The sequence below is a fragment of the Notamacropus eugenii genome, chromosome 6, assembly GCF_028372415.1.
Source record: "Notamacropus eugenii isolate mMacEug1 chromosome 6, mMacEug1.pri_v2, whole genome shotgun sequence".
Lineage (NCBI taxonomy): Eukaryota > Metazoa > Chordata > Mammalia > Diprotodontia > Macropodidae > Notamacropus > Notamacropus eugenii.
The window spans coordinates 380,285,342-380,305,310 of NC_092877.1; the positions used below are offsets into that span (position 1 = coordinate 380,285,342).

The window sequence follows — 19,969 nt, forward strand, 5'->3', positions numbered from 1 at the left end:
ATGGAGGGACTGACTAGGGGCTGCTAAGGCCTCTTTTCACTCTAGATATAGAATGCTATGATCTCCCTGGAACTCAGTTTACTCATCTGAAAAGGAGAGAGGTTGGACTCAGTGGCCTAGAAGGTTCCTTGGAGATCTCAGTCCATCATCCTTTACTGAACATGTTGTGGGGGAAGCCAAGGAGTGAAATGTGAAAAGTCCCTCTTTTCTTGTTACCTCATTTCATTTAAATGAAAATCTTTCCATTTTCATTTACTATTTACCTTTCTAGGGAGGAATGCCCTTTCCTCCCATGAGAACAAGGTCCATCAAACTCCTCGCATCACTTGAAACGTCGAGGTTCATGCCCTCAGGCTGCATGGCTCCTCCTTGACCAGGGTCAGGCTGGTTTTTCATATCACCAAGTGAGATAAAACTCAGGTGTCCTTGTCCTCAGTGGGTCTGTCGGCCAGTTGTGGGGAGGACTGTGGGGGCAACAGCCATAGGCTGAGGATGAAGGGAGACTTGTCCTCCAGGAACCAGTCACAAAGCTTCGTGGGATTCTCCATCACACAGATGGGTGATTTCTTCTTGAGAGTTACATGTTCTCTAGAATTTCTGGCTTCACAGATGAGCGTTGTTGGTTCCTTTGGTTACAGAATGTGCCTCTGCTAACAGGAATCTGGCCCATTTCTGGTGGTGACATGTTTCATGTCTTCCTTGCATGAGCTTGGGGGAGGATCACAGGTGATATTTGGCTGGCCTTGATCATGGCTATGTTTAGCGACCTTCATCGGCATCAAGCGGGTCAATGTTGTTTACTTGTGGGCTGGAGGCTCAGAGAATCAAGGATGGATGTGCGGGAGGGTGACATGATCCTAATAGGATTTTGGGGCCAGGTCTTCAGGCAGAGGGAGATTCATTGTGGTATTTCTGTGTAGCAGTGTTTGGGTCATAAAGAGAGGGAGCTGGCAATTCATCAAGTGTTTGAGGGATATTTAATCCTCACATGGTTATTTCTTCCTGTCTTCTGATTCACTGTCCCCATGAACTTTGTAGAGGTTGACTTTCCTCTGTTCTCAGTGTACAGAAAAGAAACTGAGGCACTGGGCTATGGGATTATCATATCCTCAGGGCTTAATGGATTATAAGAAAGCCCTTTATCTTTAGCTTGCCTGTTCTTGCCATGAGATCATGGATCAAGAATTAGGAAAGCCCTCAAGGTGATATAGTACAATGCTTTCATTTTATAGGTGAAAGAATTGAAGTCTAAAGATGGTCACAGGTTCATCCTGGGAGGTCCCAAGGAGTCACTTCATAGTCTATGCAGTCGAGTTTCTTTACCTTTTCAGTAACCTTGGGGATCAATCAATCTAGTGAAGCCTGCGGACTCAGAATCATGTTTTTAAGTACTTGAAGGAAATATAAATTTCAGTTTGAAGGTTAGTGAAAATAAAACTGTAATCTTTTTCCATCCTTTAAGATCTAGTCATTGATCCCTTCAAGGTAAGACCTCCTTAGCTAGATCTATTGTAATTTTTGTTGGCATGCCGAAGACCTACTCATGCTAACACAAGATTCCCAAGCCCTTCCATGACCTTGATTGCTCTGCCATAATAAGTGCTTAGTAAATGTATGTTTAGTGACTAATTGTGGTAGGAAACTTCCCCCCGACCCCATTCATCATCCAGCAGCCAGCTTTGTGAGGATGCTTGGAGGGTGAGCATGCAGTCCATCAGGGGGCCCATTATTAAATATCTCCAGCTTGGCAGAACTGGCCACACCTTTCCCTCTGCTGGTCTGGCTTTTGGGGGCCCAGAGTTCCTTCTACAGCACTCTGTGCTCTGTATAGAAAGACAAAGGCAAAAATGATCATTATGGGGCACACCAAGATGGTGCCAGTGTCAGGTGACCTTGCTGATTTGTCATCATTGAAAGTGTATGTGACACTATGAAAGAGACCCTTGCTTTGGTTATTGAAGTTATTGGACCGACCTAGTTTCGAATTCCAGCTTTGCCATTACCTGAGTGACCATGTCCAAGTCAGTCCCCCTTTTTGGGTGTCATACACTTTATTTTTGTAATGGGGGTGGGGATGGTGACTTCAGTGACCTCCTAGGACACTGCCAGGGCTTGATTCTATGACATGTAGAATCTCGTGTGGCCCTCTCGCTCCCTTGTTTGTTTTGAGTCACTTTCTCTTGGAGATCCGTTATGTATGGCACTTTATTCTCTTGTCTATATTCATCTATCATCTCATTCATTTAACAAACACGTTAGTTCCCTGCTACTTACTGGGTCTTGTGCTGGGAGGGTGACACACCGACCAACAAGATGGCGGCATTTTGTCCAGTTGTCAATGACCGATGAGGCCCAGCAGGAGGTTTACTGGTCTTTGGTTTACTCTTAAAAAAATAAATAAAAGTGTATATGTATATAGACACAGGAAGGTTAGATCATAAGCACTAATGCATATATACACATATGTACACACATATATACATATATACACACACATACACATATATGTATACACACACACACACACATATATGCACACACATAAGAAAGCTATGCCATAAACACAAAAGACATGTACAGCAAGCACACATGGAGGTTTTAATACAAGCACAGATACATGTTCACATGAAGGTAAGATTATGAATAAAATATATGTGTACATACATGAAACTTATGTTACAAACACACAAAATGCATATATGTGTTTATAGGTATATTTATACACATGAAAGTTATATTGCAAATACAAAATATCCATAGGTATACATGCGATGGTTATAAACATAAAAAGAGATACGTGGATAGATAGAGATATCGGCACAGCCACAATAACATATGCAAATATGCATTAAATCATTCTCATTTCTTAAAATATCTCTTACTGGTACCCATAGTTATCCTTTACAGGAGTTGGCAAACCGCAGTCAAAGGTGATGGCCTGCTTTTGCATGACCTGCAAGGTACGAATGGTTTTTATACTTTGAAGTATGATAAAACTGCTGACCTCAAAGTTTGCAGACCCCTGCTTTATAACAAAGAATTAAAAAAAAGATAAAAAACAGTTTATAAAACTTGCCAAGAGTTGACTCTTGCATTATAAAGTGAATATTCACAGGGAGGCCCATTTCTCCAAGCTGTGGAGAGAAATGGACTTCTCTCCCTTCATTCAGTCTCGGGCTCATACCTGAAGAATGCCCCTGCTTTTACCAGTGGGGAGAGGGAACTCTGTGTTGTTTCTCACTTGGACACATCAGCATCTTCACTGTCCTGTATATCATTTATTGAGTAACTTTACAAGTTTATGACTTAGTCAGTAATCTCGAGTCTGTTCTAATGCAGACCCATCTTCCCTCTCCTCCTGGGTCCTGGCATAGCACCATGGATACCCTAAGTTCTCAGTAATTGAGTGGAGCTTTGACAGGCTTGCTGTCCACTGCTTAAAAGGAACATCCTATAGATGCCTTTTCTATACATGCATACATGCATGCACACACACATACATACATGCATGCATGCATGCATATATTCACACATTGATTGCGTCTCAGTACTCTCTCCCCCAGTCGCTTCCTTGTAACAGAAAAAAACCCTCAGCTAACACAAATGGCTGCTGCCTCTGATGGCATCTACAGTGTACAGCCTCCAGTGCCCAGGGTTTGCCTTTATGTTGAAAGGGGAGATACTGGCTTCATTTCGAGCCTCTTCTACCTTATCCCTGCCTGCAGTGAAACTCTTCTCGGACCCCGAAACAGGACCTTTTATCCTGTCCTCACTTTCCTGAGCTGGACTGGGAATCTCAGAGCTCAGTGTCATTCTCTCCTCCCTCCGTGATGAGGAAAATCCATCATCCACGAGGACCAGTTTGTTTTCCAACAGTCCTTTTTTGTGTAACTCTGCAAATATCATCGGGCCTGTTCTGCTTTCCTATTTTTCTCCTTAAAGGTCTGCTTTCCTCAGCCTCTGCTTTGATGTAAAACTTGCTGCTCAGCCACACTGGGAGAACAGTTGCAGCCCAGCTTAATATGGGAAAGATAACTCGGGGGCCGGGAGATGCTGCTGTAAATCTCGGCCCTGGAAGCTTCCTGTGTGGAAGCATGACCATCTGCAGCTTTCTGGGTGGGTCCTCCTCCAGGCCTGCTCTGATCGTTCCAGCTGGACAGAGTCGTCCTGGAACCAATCGGCCTGAAAGGGAGCCCTTGGCTGTTTCTATTTGTTTTAGTTCTGAACGTATACACCCCACAAAGAGGCATTCCCACATGCACAGTAGAAGAAAAGAGGATTGTCGATGACATGGCAAATCTCCTCATCCTGCTTGTGTGACTTTCTGCTCTTCGCCCTTGGGCCATTCCCCTGGCCCTTCCTCACTGTGGACACTCTCTGTCCTCCCCATCTGCTAGTCTCCTGTCCTCTTTTCTGCTGGAGGTGAGGCAACGCCTCCACACTTGGGAGGCGGATGGTTCGGGAGCCTTGTGGGCGTCTTCCTCCCCAGTCTCCACTTGGCTTATTTAAAAAAAAAACAAAAACAAAAAACAACCAACACAAGCACACACCCAACTGCCTGCATTTATTAATACTTAAGAGTGTTAGAATAATTCATTGTACTCCATAAGTGTAACCCAAGGTCTTGCAATCCAATTAGTAAGAAAAACACATTGTGAGTCGGACCTAAACAAATAAAAACAATCCCAACCACAGAAGGGCTCAGAGCAAAGCTGAGCACAGGAGCTGCGAGGGAGCTGTGAGCCCGGCTGAGAGGATGGGCAAGGAGATCTGGGCCGAGTCCTTCGTAAGCCCTGTGGCAGCTGGAGGCGCACAGCCAGGCCAAGAGGCCACACCCACTGAGGAGCATACACCAGCCCTGTTTTTCTGGAAAATTTGTAGTGTCCCCGGAACAATAACAAACACTTTATGGGTCATCCTCCAATCCTTCATACCAATGGCAGGGGCCAACAGATGCTTTGTAAAGTTTTCCAAAGAGCTTTTTACTTCTTTGCCATGAGTACGCTGCTTGGGTTGTGAATCATACAATTGGGACACCAGCCCATTTTGGGATCTAGCACTGGACTGGCATGAGAGGGACCCACAATGGGGTATTGAGAGTCAGGAATAATTTTTTTCCTTGTGACTTTCCCATCTTGCCTACCAGCAAAGGTTTGGCAATGGTAATCAGCAAATCTGCCATTAAGTCAGATGGGAACATCTTTCACTGTGTTCCAGAGACTGTGCTTTGTGCTGGGGAGACAAGGACAGAGAGGAAGTGATTCCTGCTTTCCAGGAAGTTAAAATATAGGTAACAGGATTAAAGATTGGATCTGGGATATTGTGGGATAGCAAATTCCCCAGCAAAGAAACTCTTTCTATCAATGCAAGGTGGTGCCTTCTTGGAAACTTAGGGTCCAGAGAGTGCCTGGAATTCAGAAAAGTAGAAATTCATTCCAAGCCTTCCCTGCTCTTCAAGTTTCCTCTTCATCACTTAAGCCGTGAAGCCTTCGTGGTATATATACACATATATCTATATAGATATATACATGTACACATATATGCATATATGTGTATGTATATATACATATGTGTGTGGTATATGTACACACACATATGCACGCATATGATAAAAAAATCATCTCTATCCATTCAACTATACCTTATCTATTTCTCATCTATTCTTTCATCTATCTATTATCTACTTGTCATTTCTCTCTATCTCCACATGAAATTAATACAAGATAATTCAAAATAATGTAATTAGGAAGTTACTAGAAGTTTTTAGCAACATGTCAGCAAAATGAGTCAAGAGGACTACATCTCTGATTTCACTGGTATGGAGAACTCTCAGGTGAGGTAATTGCCCTATGCTGATCAGCACTTGCTCTACAACTTAATCTTAAAGAGTTGCCTAGAACATTGACAAGTTCAATGGCTTGCCTAGTCACATGGCCAGTTTGTGTCAGGGCTGGAATTTGAGGTCCCATCTTCTTGCTTCCAAGGTCTAGTTTCCATCTATTTCTCCAAACTTCCTTCAGGATAAATTGTTGTCCTGCAGAAGGAGGGAATGACGGTCCTTGGCTCAAGGTTGTTTTGTTAGCCATATGGCAGTCAGATGAATCATAGGGTTAATATAGGGTCATTATATGTTAGCAAATCTCTAGGTGTCCAGTTTGTTTTCAGTAAACTCCCCATTATCCAGAATGCAGACAGCTAGTATGTTGAATTGTTTTTTCCCTTCAAAGTACAGTTAGTGAGACAATGACTATCACCACCAAAACAACACATGTATATGTGCACAGACAAGTGCACACATAGACACACACAACACAAACCAAACAAAAAAAATTGTATTCAGAAGAGACCAATTCTGCCTCTGCCACTTATTAATTGAGTGCTTATGAGGTGTATAATATGATATGACCTGTAGTTTCTGAGTCCCAGGTTCAAATCTCATTTCTACCCTTTGATACTTGTGTGGCGTTCAGCAAGTCACCTCATCTTCTAGGCCCTTAGTGTCCTCCTACATAATCACTAGGTAGGACAAGATTTGGTCCAGCCCATCTGGCCCGGTTGTAGGGCTTGGAGTAGTGAATTGGCAGTGGCTCTAGAAGGATCCCTTTGGAGTCAAGTGTGCCAGGCCCAGCAGATGTAATGTGACCTTCCGCTGGAGTCTGAGAAAGGAATTTTTGATTCCATGTTGCCTCATGGTTATAGAAAGGTCATTGGCAAGGCTTTGGAAATAGGGAATCAGGATGGATTAGGAGAGAAATTTTCATGGAAAACCTGAGCAGATTGTGGGGATCTTGGGAGAGTGGGATTTGATACCTTATCATCTTGCCCAGGAGCTCTGAGTTAGCCTTAATGGACCAGCAAACCAGGTAGAAGAGGATGGAAATGGGTTTTATTTGAGAAGCTGCAATTGGAAAATGAACAAACCAATCTTTTGAAAAAAGAATCAGAACCCCAAAATGATTTCTATGAAATGTATAACATATGTCATGAAGACATATTTTAACAGTACCATGGTTTAGTTTTCTACTGGCCTCTACATCCCTCTAAGGATGTGAAGTGTGGTCCATCCATGCCAGCCCATTCTAGGCCGCTCTTTTCCATGTATCCCTTTGATCCTTACCTGGGGTTCCACCCAGTGTTGTGTGTGGGGGTGGGGTTATTCCTTTTTGTCCTGCAGAATTGTTCAGTGGAAATATGCATCCATCTACCCATGCACCCCTCCCACCCCACTCAGCCACTCCATTCATCCCGTTTCTCCATTTCCTTTGACTAGCCTGCACCTCCAACTTTAGTCCTTCAAAGTCAATAGTCTTCCATTACTCATTATCATACAACATCACTGGAAAATACATCTTGGTACAGGTGAAAATGTACTCAACCTAAAATGATAGCCCAGAGTGCAGATCCTGGCTCTGTCACTATCTTCCCTTTGTCTTTGGACAAGTCTCTTCATTGCTATGGGCCCTATTGGGCTACATGTTCTCTAAGATTTCTTCCAGGTTCAGACCTGTAATTCTACATAAAAATTGGTGGTAAAAACTTGGGCTTTGTAAAAAATGTTTATTTATTTATTTTTAGTTTTCAACATTCCATGAAATTTTGAGTTCCAAATTTTCTCCCCCTCTCTCCCCTCCTCCCACCCCAAAATTCCATGCATTCTGATTACCCCTTCCCCCAATCTGCCTTCCCTTCTATCATACCCCTCCCTTCCCTTATCCCCATCTTCTCTCTTGTCTTATAGGGCAAGATAAATTTCTATACCCCATTATCTGTATTTCCTATTTCCCAGTTGTATGCAAAAACAATTCTCAACATTTGTTCCTAAAACTTTGAGTTCCAACTTCTCTCCCTTCCTCCCTCCCCACCCATCCTCACTGAGAAGGCAGGCAATTCAATATAGGCTCTATATGTGTAGTTTTGCAAACAACATCCATAATAGTCATGTTGTGTAAGACTAACTATATTTCCCTCCATCCTATCCTGCCCCCTATTTCTTCTATTCTCTCTTTTGACCTTGTCCCTCCCCAAGACTGTTGACTTTTTAATTGCTCCCTCCTCCCATTTGCCCTCCCTTCCATCATCCCCCCCACCCCACTTATCCCCTTCTCCCCTACTTTCCTGAAGTGTAAGATAGATTTTCATACCAAATTGAGTGTGTATGTTATTCCTTCCTTGAGCCAAATGTGATGAGAGTAAGCTTTACTTTTTCCCTCTCACCTCCCCTCTTTCCCCCTCCAGTGGAAAAGCTTTTTCTTGCCTCTTTTATGAGAGATAATTTGTTGGACTTTTTTAAAATTGAAAAATAGAGAGAAACTTGGGATGTGTGTGTCTGTGGGGGGGAGAAGGGTCTCTAAACACTATGGTGTTCCTCCAGTATAATCTCATCCATTCTCTTCTTCATATTCATTTCTTAACCACCTGTAGTGTTTGTCAACGATGTCCAGGTGAGCTTGCTCTTTAAGCTAGACCCCCTAGCCAAGCTGGTCACATATCCTATGACTCTCAACATTTTTTATTACCTTAAATTAATTACCTTAAAAAAAGAAGCCCATGGTAATTTAATAAACTAATCAAAATATTCTTTTAGACGTATCTGTCAGTTTTTAAAATATATAACTTTTGTCACTAAAGCTCTAAATGAAAATTTCCACCATGTACTTGTAATTGTAAAATATAAAACTTTATTCTACTTATAATCATGAAAACTCTAAATGTATGTACTTCAAATAATTGTGTGCATGATCGTGATGGTTTTATATCACTTCAGAACCAAACCTTAAATTCTTAAATCATGCACATGCTTGCTTTCAGAGACAAAAAGATATATTTGTAACTTAATTGGGCAATTATGTACCACTTAAAGCACCCTTAAAGAATTTTTAGTGTGAACCCCTTGGATGTTCTCCAATTACGAAATGGGGACCACTGATTAGACAATGGAATCATTGATTGAGTGGTGGGCTGGATCTCAGAGTCCTTCTTGTCACTGAGTATTATAGAAGTCATTGAGTCCGACCTCCATATTTAATAAAGGAAGTAACTGCTGCCTAGAGAAATCAAACCCTTTGAGGTGGGTCACCCAGCTAGCGACTCCCAGTCAGTACTATATTTGCCCTACCACTGCTTCTTAGGTTTTCTTAATTCATTTTTTTCTATGTGGATACCTCACCAAGGGCCTTGTACCTTTTTCCCTTTGATCAGGTGGTGCTGGCTGGCTTCCTTGCTTCTCTGTCTCCCCAAAATGAACATTTTCACTGGCTGATCCCATGCTTGGAACCCTCTCCCTCTTTACCTCCAGCTCCTGAATTCTCTAGGTTTCTTCATGTCTCAGCTGAGGTCCAGCCTTTTCATTTTCTCCTTCATCAAGTGAAGATGATCTCTCTACCTAGTTATCCACATGCTCTCTCCCCCATTGGGCTGGTTTAGCACAGGGATTGTTTTTGTCTCTCTTTGCATCCCTATTGCTATGCACAATGCCTGGCACAGAGTCAGCACTTACTTACTGGACCTGGATAGTTAGATTGGATTCTATTGCCCATTAAATGAAAAGTTTGAAGCCTTTATCAAGGGATATGAGCAGCTATTAGTTAATGATGCAGGAGCCACATGTTCCCTCCCAGGAATTCTCATGAAGTTCATAGGGCAGAGGCCACAGAAGCAAAGACTCCTCCCTGACTCAAGCTTGGCTTTTCATATCACTTTCAAGGGTTGGATGATTTTCCCCTTTCCTCCTTTCCCTCCCTTCCTCTCCCTCTCCTTGCCTTTCCTTCCTCCTTTCTAATCTAAACAGCACAAACCAAAGGGGAAAAATATCCTTTAACTGAAGGGATGAACAAAGTATAGGCTATGATTGAAGCTTATCTCCATGTAGTTCAGAAAGAGAAAGGAGGGGGAGCTGCAAACCCTTTTGAAATAAGAGCTGCTGGGCCGACAAGCTGCCTGGAAAGGCCCCAAAGCAGCTGAGCCTTGAGAAGGAGAGCCTTGTCTTCATTCAGCTCTCGCTTACCTCCAGTGGCTAAGACTTGGCAGACGTCACAGGACTGAAAGTGGTCCAAGTATAACTGATTGGTTAGGCTCTATCGAATGATTTATTCCCAAAGGGAATACTTTGGATCAAAGCATATTTTTATGCCCCTTTATATATAATGGCAAATCCTTTCTCCCCTTGTTTCCTCTCTCTTCTGTGTGTGTATATATATGTATATGTATATGTATGTATGTATGTATATATTTCTCCCCCCAATAGGATTTTATTTGACTAATGCAATGCTTAGAATAGTTATCATCCTATCTGTTTAAGGAAAAAAGTGTGGTCCCTTCCAGCTCTCACCCTGTGAGCCTTCTTTTACAGACGGGTAAAAACTAAGACTCCCTGAGACCAAGAGTTTGCCCTTGCTTCCACAGCTAGAAAGGGTGAGGAGTTAGACTTGAACCAAGGCATCTCCTGACTCAGGTCCAAAATTCAGTCTCCATTGCCTCTGGACTCAGAAGAATTCTGATCTGGAGAGAGAAATGTGGCATTCATCAGTGTCAAGGTGGTAGCTGAAGACCATTGCCTTTGCCTGCTGAGTCATTAATGAACTTTGAGAGAATGCTCTCCCTCCATTATAGACTGTTGGGGATAAAAAAAATTGGTAAGGCATTTACCATTTCGAGTCTTCTCAGTGGAATCCTTGGCTTAGCTGAGTAAAGGGGCTATTTAATGACTAATTATGTGATTGGTGAGAGCTAAGTCTTAGAAGTTATTGCCTGTCAGCCAGTGAAAATCAGAATGTGTGATGGTCTCTTCCTGAGAAGGCTCTAACCAGGGACAGCCTCGTGATATCTGTAGGGGACTTCCCTGCCACCTCTTCTCTCATTCCATTTTAGCCTTTTTCACCTTTAGGCTTTCATCATGGGGAGAGTCATTTCCCTCTTCTAAAAAACAAACAAACAAAAAGAAAGACTTTATTTTGATTTAGTTCAATGAAGTTCCACAAACATTTAGTAAGCTTCTATCAACGCCCCGAAGTGTGTGTGTGTGTGTGTGTGTGTGTGTGTGTGACATGTCACATACACATCTTAAATAATTAATTCAACCATTTCTATACTGAAGGAGGTTTGTTGCCTTGAATGGTCTGGTGATGCTGAGGGGGGCACTGAATTTAGCCCACAGCCCTCAGTTAATTAATACTTTCTGATGACCAGAAGGTGCCCAGAGGTGTTTAGACAGAGCTTCACAACCGGCTGTCAGGAATATTGCAGTGACTGGCTTCCTGCTGCTTCAGTCAAGGGTTGGACGAGGGGACCTGCAGCCCTGAGGTTCTTGAGTCCGTTACCTGCTGGGAGATTGACTCCTAAAATCTCTGTGGCGAAGATCTGAGTTCCTTGCTTTTCATCCCCGCCTTCAACAGCTAGCAGCTAGGAATACCTAGAGGTCTGTGCCCTTATGGAATTGAAGAATGTGGTGTCCAGGTGCTACTGGCCAATGCTATTACCTGGGGAAGAGGAGGAGGTCACTGGGCTTGTAAGAGTTGGTCCGAGTCTGAAATGTGGTCAAGGTTAAGACAATGTCTACTGGGAAGACCTTTGAGAAGGTGAGCTGATGGGGCCAATTTTCCTCACATTTATACAGAACTTTGTGGTTTGCAAATCTCTTTCTGTATGGTATCTCACTTGGTTCTCACAAAAGTCCTGAGAGTGCTGTTATTATTCCCTTTTGACAGAAGAGTAAACTGAGGCTGGGAGAATTTAAAGGGTATTCCCAGGGTCACACAGTTAGAAAGTATCTAAGGCAGGTTTCAAACACAGATGGGTGGACGTTGAGTGCTATGAGCTCCCAGCTTCCCATACAGGTTTCATTTTTGCCGGGAGCTCAGAGCACTTTCAGAGCACTTTCAGAGCACTTTTTTGCATTCTGTCCCCATCGTGAGCCACATGCTCTACGTTTGTTCTGGTCTCCAGACAGTCAGCCTTCCAGGGATTTTGCTTCTGGACATTGGAGAGTAGCCGTCCAGAGGATGCTGCTAATGCCCATCCTCAGCTCTCTGTACAGCAGCTGAGCCTACCCTTATGTCTGCCTCCTCTCCAGACTCTTGGGGGCTGGATGTCCCAGGCTAAAGGGCATGTAGGAGGGCCTAGCAGCTCCGCTCCATGAATTGGAGCCTCTGTCTCTCACTGGGGAGGCACGCCTGCTTCCTCCCACGGTGATTTTTTGATTTCTCACTGTTGACTGTTCCTTCAAGGGCGGCTCTTTCTCTGAAGAGAGGCTCTGTCCAAGTAGGACATTGAGCAGCACATTTATTTTCTTTCCCTGTTAACAGGTCTGTAGTTAATTTATCCAAGAGTTGTTACCCAGGGCTCTACCTGAGAGCCACAAACACAGCTGGATCCTTTGGGCCCCACATGTCCTGCCTGGGATTGGGCTTCTGGTTGGAGTAGGATGGGGAAGGGAGGCCGGAGGGCAGGCAGCATGTGTCTGCCTGTCCTGCTCTCTATGGGATGTGGAGGAGTCAGAGAAATGCAACAGGCATTTTGTAAGCACTTATTGTGTATCAATTTGGGTCATGGACATGACCCAAAAGACAGGCAACATCATGGGCCCTATCCTCTGGGATAGGGCCTTTAAATGGCAGAGGTGACCTGAAAATAATTGGATGCCTTAAGATACTTTTAGAGAAGATGGAAAGGAACCACAGGCATTTGGAGGCAAGGAGGCCTGGGAGACTTGGAAAAGCCCCTCTAATGGGTGTGAATCCTGAAGGAAGCTAGGGGACAGAAGCAAGGAGGGAGAACATTCTTGCCCTGGTGGTGGGACAAGAGGGTCGAAGACGTAAAGGCATGGCTATGGGAGGTAGAAGATCAAGGGGGCTGCTGTCATCCCACTCCCTCAGCTTGATGTTCAACCTAAGAAATTCTCAGTGTGCCACCAAAAAACAGAGGAGTGTGTACAGACCTCCTGTCTGGGAATCTCTTCTCAGCAAGTCCAGAAAGTGACAAAAGGACCCCTCGAAAGGGGCATGAAAGGATTCACCCCCATTCTCAGCCCTTAGCTGACCTCACTTCTCCTTCTAGCTTGGATTAGCCAGCTGGAGCCATCTTGTAGAGAGTGCTGGGCCTGGATTCAGGAGGATCTGTGGTCAAATGTGGCCTCACACACTAAGGAGCAGTGTGACCCTGGGGTTATCACATCACCTCTATCTGCCTCTGCTTTCTCATTTGCAAAATGGGCTTAATAAGAATGCTAACCACCTAGGGTTATTGTGACAATAAAATGACATTCACTTAGCACAGTACACAGCACATGGTAGGTGCTTTCTAAACGTTCTTGTCATCAGCCTCCCAGGTTTGCTGTGGAGATCACAGGAGGTAATTTGTACAGCAGTTAGCCCAGGGCCTGGCACATAGTAAGTGCTCTATAAATATGATCATGGTTATTATTCATGGTCCTGAGGTTTCAGGGGAAGCAGGATTAAATTCTCTCTCTCCTGAAAAAAGTTTGAATTTTACAGTCCCTCCTTAGCATGTTTCCATCTTAGGCCAGCTCTGCCTTTCTCTTCAGTATATAACACCCCAACTCTAACATTCACTGTTTGGAAGAGCTGAGAGTCTGACATGCTTATTAACCAGTGAAGGAGGTGGATCTAAATCTTGCCTCACTTATAAACAGAACAGGTCAGCGAGGCCCCAGGGATACCCTGGTAATCTCTGATATTCACTGAGCCTCCATAATGTGGGTTGAAGAGTCAAGCAGTGTGTTATGGGAGGGTTGGTTGTATTTCTACCCTTGGGAGCCTGGAGGACCACATGAAGCAGAGGCAACCTAGGGTCTCCTTGGCAGGGTGGGCCTGGTATGGGCCCAATTACAGCCTTTGGAAACACAGAGTCTCCAAGGGCAGTTAGAAGTGGCTTCTTTCAGGGAGACCAATGACTGAAAGGCTAAATAAAGAGATACTGGAAAACCTTTCATTCAGTAGAGGAGCTGGGGTGGGGGGGGCAAGGAACTAGAGGTTCAGAATGTTACATACACCATCAGGTTCAGACAGCTGATTTTGTTGACCAGTTTTCCATGTTTCAGAGAGGGCCCCATTGGGGATGGGGTTATATATGATAATGATCTGAAAAAGAAGGGACCAAGAAAGCTTTTTTGAGAGAGAGAAGGAGGGGGGAGGGGGGCTAGTAACTCTAAGCGAGAGACAAATTTATCTTAGCATCTTAAAATATTTTTGAGAAAATGATGGTGGAAAAGCCACTCAGTAAAAGGAAAAGCTGGTAGAAACATGAAGCAGATGGGAGTGTGTGGGATTATGGTGACCCGTGGCCCAGTGGTGTGAATCCCACAACTATCTACCCACAAATATTTGTGGGATGTTAGGGCAGGACATCCTTGAACATCTCCATGCTTTATTTTCCCTGTAACTAAAATAGAGATAATGACTGGACCATGATTTCATTAATGTGCAGAACTCCAGGGTGAGAAAATGCCTTTGATCAATCTAGGTTGGTTTCTTCTCGGTGAGAATCTTAGAGAAATGGCCAGGGTATCAAGAAGAAAGGTCACACAGTAAGGATGTGGCAGAGTTGGGACCCAGATCTTCCTGATTCCAAAGCCTTTTCTCTCTCCATTAACCAGGTGGCTGGGATAGAATTCGGGGCCTGCAGTCAGGAGGACCTGAGTTCAAATGTGACCTCAGACACTTATTAGCGGTGTGACCCTGAACAAGTCACTTAACCCTACTTGCCCCAGTTTCTTCATCTGTAAAATGTCTCTAGAAAACCTCCTGACTTTCAGGGTTGTTGTGAGAATTCATGATGTTTGTAAAGCATGTTCCCAGCACTGTAGAGCCATAGGAACAGTCTTATTGGTCCTGTTGTCATGGTTGTGGCTGCTGCCCAGGCTGCCTTTAAGTCACGACAGTGAAGACATTACCTCTTAGACCCTCTTCTTTTGCTGATGATTGAGAGGATTAATGTTCAATAAATATCTCACATTACGTGGGTTTTTGTGTACTAAGAATGCTCAGAGATTGTCTTTTTGAGTAATATTAGAAAATAAGTTTGCTAAATTTCTAAAGGATCAATAACTTGACATTTAAATGATGTCTTTCAGGGAGTCTGTGAGGTTAACATATTAAAATCATGGAATTTTAGATCTGCATGGAGCCTGAGGGATCATCCATTCCAACAAACCCATTTTACAGTGGAGGAAACTGAGGTCCAAAAAAGTTGTGACTTATAGCTTGTTTCCTCAGATTGTTTACCCAGAGCTAGGAATAAGCTCAGGGCTCCCTCTTTAGAGTCCACACCCTCTCCTCTTTGCTCTCCCCACCAATGGTTATTTCTTTTATTAATAAGATTCATCTTATCAATCATAAAACTGATATTGATGAAGGAAGGGCTAGTTTAGGCATCCCTTATCCCAGTTTCATTCCATGGGACAGCTTCTCAAAGTGAGTAAAGTTCGTGATGGATCTCATGGGACTTTGGTTCATGAATTAAAGTGGAGATGTTTGAGTCATTTCATTGTTGCCACATCACACCATATATAGAGACTGTAACAGATTACAGAAAACATCCCTGCTTATTTGCACAAAAGGAGTTGGCCACGAAGGGCATCCCAGAGAGGAGGGCAGCTGGAGAGCTTGTGGGGGTCCTTGCATGTGCTTGTAGGCTTGGCGTAAGGGTCCAGAAGAGAGGAATAAAATAGAATTCCCTGGGAGAGAGTGATGGCTCAGAGGACTGGGAAGTCTGGGTAATAAAAGGTGGAGATGCTGGCCTTAAGAAAGAACTAGGGAGATCTTTCCTATTATGACTGAAGGACGGGAGGGAGGGGAGACACTGGGGCACACTGAAGAAAAATCAGGCTGGAAGTTCAATCCAGTCCTAATCTTCTCATTCATGTAAGTGGCCAGACCATCAGCTAGGAGTGAGAATCCTCCTAGGTAGTGATGGATTTGGTTCACGGAGAAAACAGAAGACAAAATGTTCTAGGGCAAAGAGGAACAGCTCTGAAGGCAGCAGACCTGGGTTCCAATCCTGCTTCTTTCACTCGCTGTCTTTGTGAAGTTACTTAATCTTTCTCAGTTTCTTCATCTGTAGATTGAGGGACTTGGACCAGAGTGGTTCACGGATCCCGTTCATCTAGAGAAATATGCAGAATCCCATGAAGGTCTAAAACCAGCACCATGGTCAATGTGGTATTGAAGAGATGAATGAATGCATTATTGAACTCAGAGATGCTCCTGGGGACATTAGGACCAACCAGTTTGCAAAGAATCCCATCAGCATGTTTTCAGGTTTCTTCCAGTAACTTTTGAATGTTGGAAACAGGTGCAGAGTCATTGGACAAGAATAGTCACCTAGAACTGGGGGATGAGTGACAAAGAGAGGACTGGAAAGTTTGAGGGCAGGGAGATGTTGCTAGAAAACTTTGAAATGGGTAGTCATGGGCTCCAGCTTTTGGAAGGCAGGGAATATGAGCTGTGAGAAGGGAGAGGCTCAGAGAAGAGGAAGAAACGAGCACTGCTTGTCACAATGAGGGGATGAAGAGGAATTGTAGCAGCAGCTGATTGAGAGAGGTGAAATCATAGGAGACTGTGGACAGAGGAGGAGGATTGGGAGCTCGGGACCTTGGTGGGTTGTGAAGAGAAGGTTCTGGCCAAAAGACTTATTGTCACAAGTGTATGGGGGATTGATTGAGACCTTGAGGCATCTACCCTGGATGGGCCTTCTCTTGGGACGGTGATAGGGCTTAGCTGGCCATTGGAAGGTCAGTGGGACAGAGCCGAGAAGAGAGAAGTCAAGATGAGGAGGAGGATCTCACTCTTTGGGCCACACTTCCCGAAACCAGAGTTCTTGGGCGGCCGCGTCCCTCTCCCCAGCAGCAGTTGGTTGTACCCCACTCCTCTCCCAGCCTCATTTGGGGTTTTTGTTTTTGCTGAGGCATTGGTTTGCTCATCCCTTTCACTTCTTGCTTTCAAGATGATACAAAGGCTAGAACTAAACTTTGTTTCTAAAATCAGGGAAATTTTGAGGAAGTAAGACTGGGGCAAGGGTGGGTCTGCTGGTCCTCGGCTTCTTGTCCCAACTTAGTCTAGTTTTGTTTCAGCCTTCACCCCTCCCCTCATTTGCATAGCATCTCTTTCCAAAGAACCCAGAGCCCTGGCAAACAGGGATGGACTGTCACCCCCATTTTAGAGAGCACACATTTGACCCACAGGAAAAGGGAAGTGACTTCGAATTTAGACTTTAGGCACAGTTCAGTCCATACCCCATATTTTATAGATCCAAAGATGAAGGCCAAGGGGGTTGGGACCTCACTTCACATCATGGCCTAGAATTAGAGGTCAGATGACTATATGTTGGGTACGATATAGAGGATATTCTCTTTGTAGTAAAGGAAGGGAACAGTTGTCCCTTCTAGTTTGGAATTCTGAGGACTAAGGCAGGCTCTCTGTATTTTCCCATTGCTCTAACTCTGAAACATCCTTGGGTTGCATGTATTGGAATAATACAGAGAGACAGACAGACAGACAGACAGACAGACAGACAGAGAGACAGTACAGCCAGAGATAGAGAGACAGAAAGACAGAGAGACAGACAAAGAGAGGGAGAGACAGAGACAGAGAGAGACAGAGACACAGAGAGACAGAGACCCAGAGACACACAGAGAGACAGACACAGAGAGAAGAAAGAAAGAAAGAAAGAAAGAAAGAAAGAAAGAAAGAAAGAAAAAGAAGAGGAGGAGGAATGTGGTTTCCCCTCCTCTATTTGGCTAAGAAATCCTTAACAGCAGAGCCCATTTCTTTAACATCATCATGCCTTCTAGCCCCCTAACACAATACTATATTCAGTAGGGTCCACCAAATATTTGCTAAGTATTCCTCCCACTCTAGTTCAGGCCGTTGTCTTTTCCCTGGCACACGCTTGTGGCAGCCACCATTCCCCTGCTTTTTACCTCTATCTCACCACCCAGAGCCCTTTCCCTGAATAATAATAACATGCATTTATGTGGGACATTGTGACTTGGCTACTTTATCTGATGGCCGCCATCTTAGGGGAAGGTGTCAGAGTAGGAGATGATCTTGTAAATATGTTTTTCATAAAAGGCAGCATTTTAACCCTGCTCATTTCCCCCGATGGTGGCACTTTCTAAGAGTCGTTGGTTCGAGGATTTCCTGGAGTGACCCTTCTCTTTGCCTGAACAGACAGCTGGAAGCAATCATGCCCCCCTCTCAATTAATTCAGTTCAATTAATAAATTGCCAAGTGGGGGTGGTGCCAGGGAGATGATGCTTGGAGACTTCCGACCTCCCGTTGGAGTGCCCTTGAAATCAGGATTGATAGAGGGTCTTGGGGCATAAACCCTGCCACACTTTGTGCCCAGCTGGGCAGGAACTGGATGAGTGGCTGCTGCATTCTGGGTCACTGCTGGCCTCAGAGGGCCCTTGTGGAAATGGCTGACCCTGTTACAGAATAATAACTGTCATTATTTCATAAACGAATTTTTATCACTATTTCTTTCTTAACATCATTTTCATTTCCAAATGCGCGCTTCCCCTCTCCCCTACTCAATGAGTTGTCTTTTGTCACCAAAAATGAAAATAAAAGAAAGGGATTAAAAGAAAATCAGATCAGTAAAGCTAATCAATGCGGTCACCACATCTGACCCTTTATTCAGTGCCCTATCTTCACTATCCCTCATCTCAATGAAGGAAGAGAGATGGATTTTTTCCTCTATTTTTAGACAACTTGCTGGTTCATTATAATTTCTTAGTGTTTATATAAGTGACATTTATATGTATGTCATATTTCAACATTTGCAAAGCACCTTTATATAGGTTATCTCAGTTGAGACTTATGACAGTCCTTTGAGGATTCTGCTGTTATTTCCATTTTAAAGATGGCAGCATTCAAATCAACAAGGATTCTTAAGCACTTCCTATGTGTCAGGCACCTGCCCTCAAAGAGCTCATGCTATAAAATGGAAACAACATATGAACTACTGGTGCATAAAAGATGCATACAGAGAGGACAGACAGTATTCTTTGAGGGGTCGCATTGATGGCTTATGGGGACTGGGAAAGGCCTCTTGGAGAAGATGAAATTGGAGCTGACTCTTGAAGGAAGTGGAGGTGGCAAAGGAGGAGGCAGCAGAGTGTTCTGGACATGGCAGACCATGTGTGTGAAGATATGGGTCCTCTCCCAGGCCTCTATGTAGTCTACCATTCGACCAACTTCCCCACTGACCTGTTTGTGGGGCAAGTTGGAGGTTGTTCAGAGAATGCCTGGAAATTTCTTGAGGACAGCCTAGGTCACTTTCCTTCTTTTATTCCATCCTGGGCCCAACTACTCTTCCAGGTGGCAATGTCTGTCTAGGAATCCAATACCTATATGGCTACTGTCCAATTGCTGAAGCTCTGTACAACAGACATTGTCTGATGACATTTTTTCCCCCACAGTGTGACTCATTTCACCTAAGACTTTAAGGAATCATGGTTCTCACCTAGGAGGCTTTGTGCTGCTTAGAAGCCTAAATATGGGCAGGAAAATGCAGCCTCAGAGACTGCACTGGGCTGAGTGGTCTTCCTGACACACATCCTGTAGACTTGATCTTTGTGATTCTTTTGACTGTTCTTGGTGCTGAGATAATGGCCAGTAAGAGCATAGTCTTCAGAGTGGCACAGGCGGTTGTTTTCTGGGCAGTGCCTTTGCGCCAGTGTGCCACACACATCAGTTCCAGGTAGACGCTCTTCTTTTGTTTACAACAAAGGTACTTTAATCAGTGCTAAGAAGATACACGTTAGGAGTGTTAGTAAAAGGAATGGGTGGTGCTCCCTTTCCTCCTCATTCCTTGGCTCAGCCCAAGGGCCTCCTCCTCTGGGAGACATCCGATCTCATTCTGTGATGCGGTAGAAATCTCTCTTCCTCTCATTGTAACTTTTTGGATTCATATTGGATGGAATTTTTGGAGGGTTGGAATGGATCACTCTCTG

The 19,969-nt window shown here is 44.1% G+C and overlaps 1 protein-coding gene across 5 annotated transcripts in view; it reads left to right on the top strand.

Moving 5' to 3' along the window:
- Positions 1–19,969, top strand: part of LPP (LIM domain containing preferred translocation partner in lipoma) — a 666,236-nt gene that overhangs the window by 206,693 nt on the left and 439,574 nt on the right. The gene's annotated exons all lie outside the window — the stretch shown is intronic.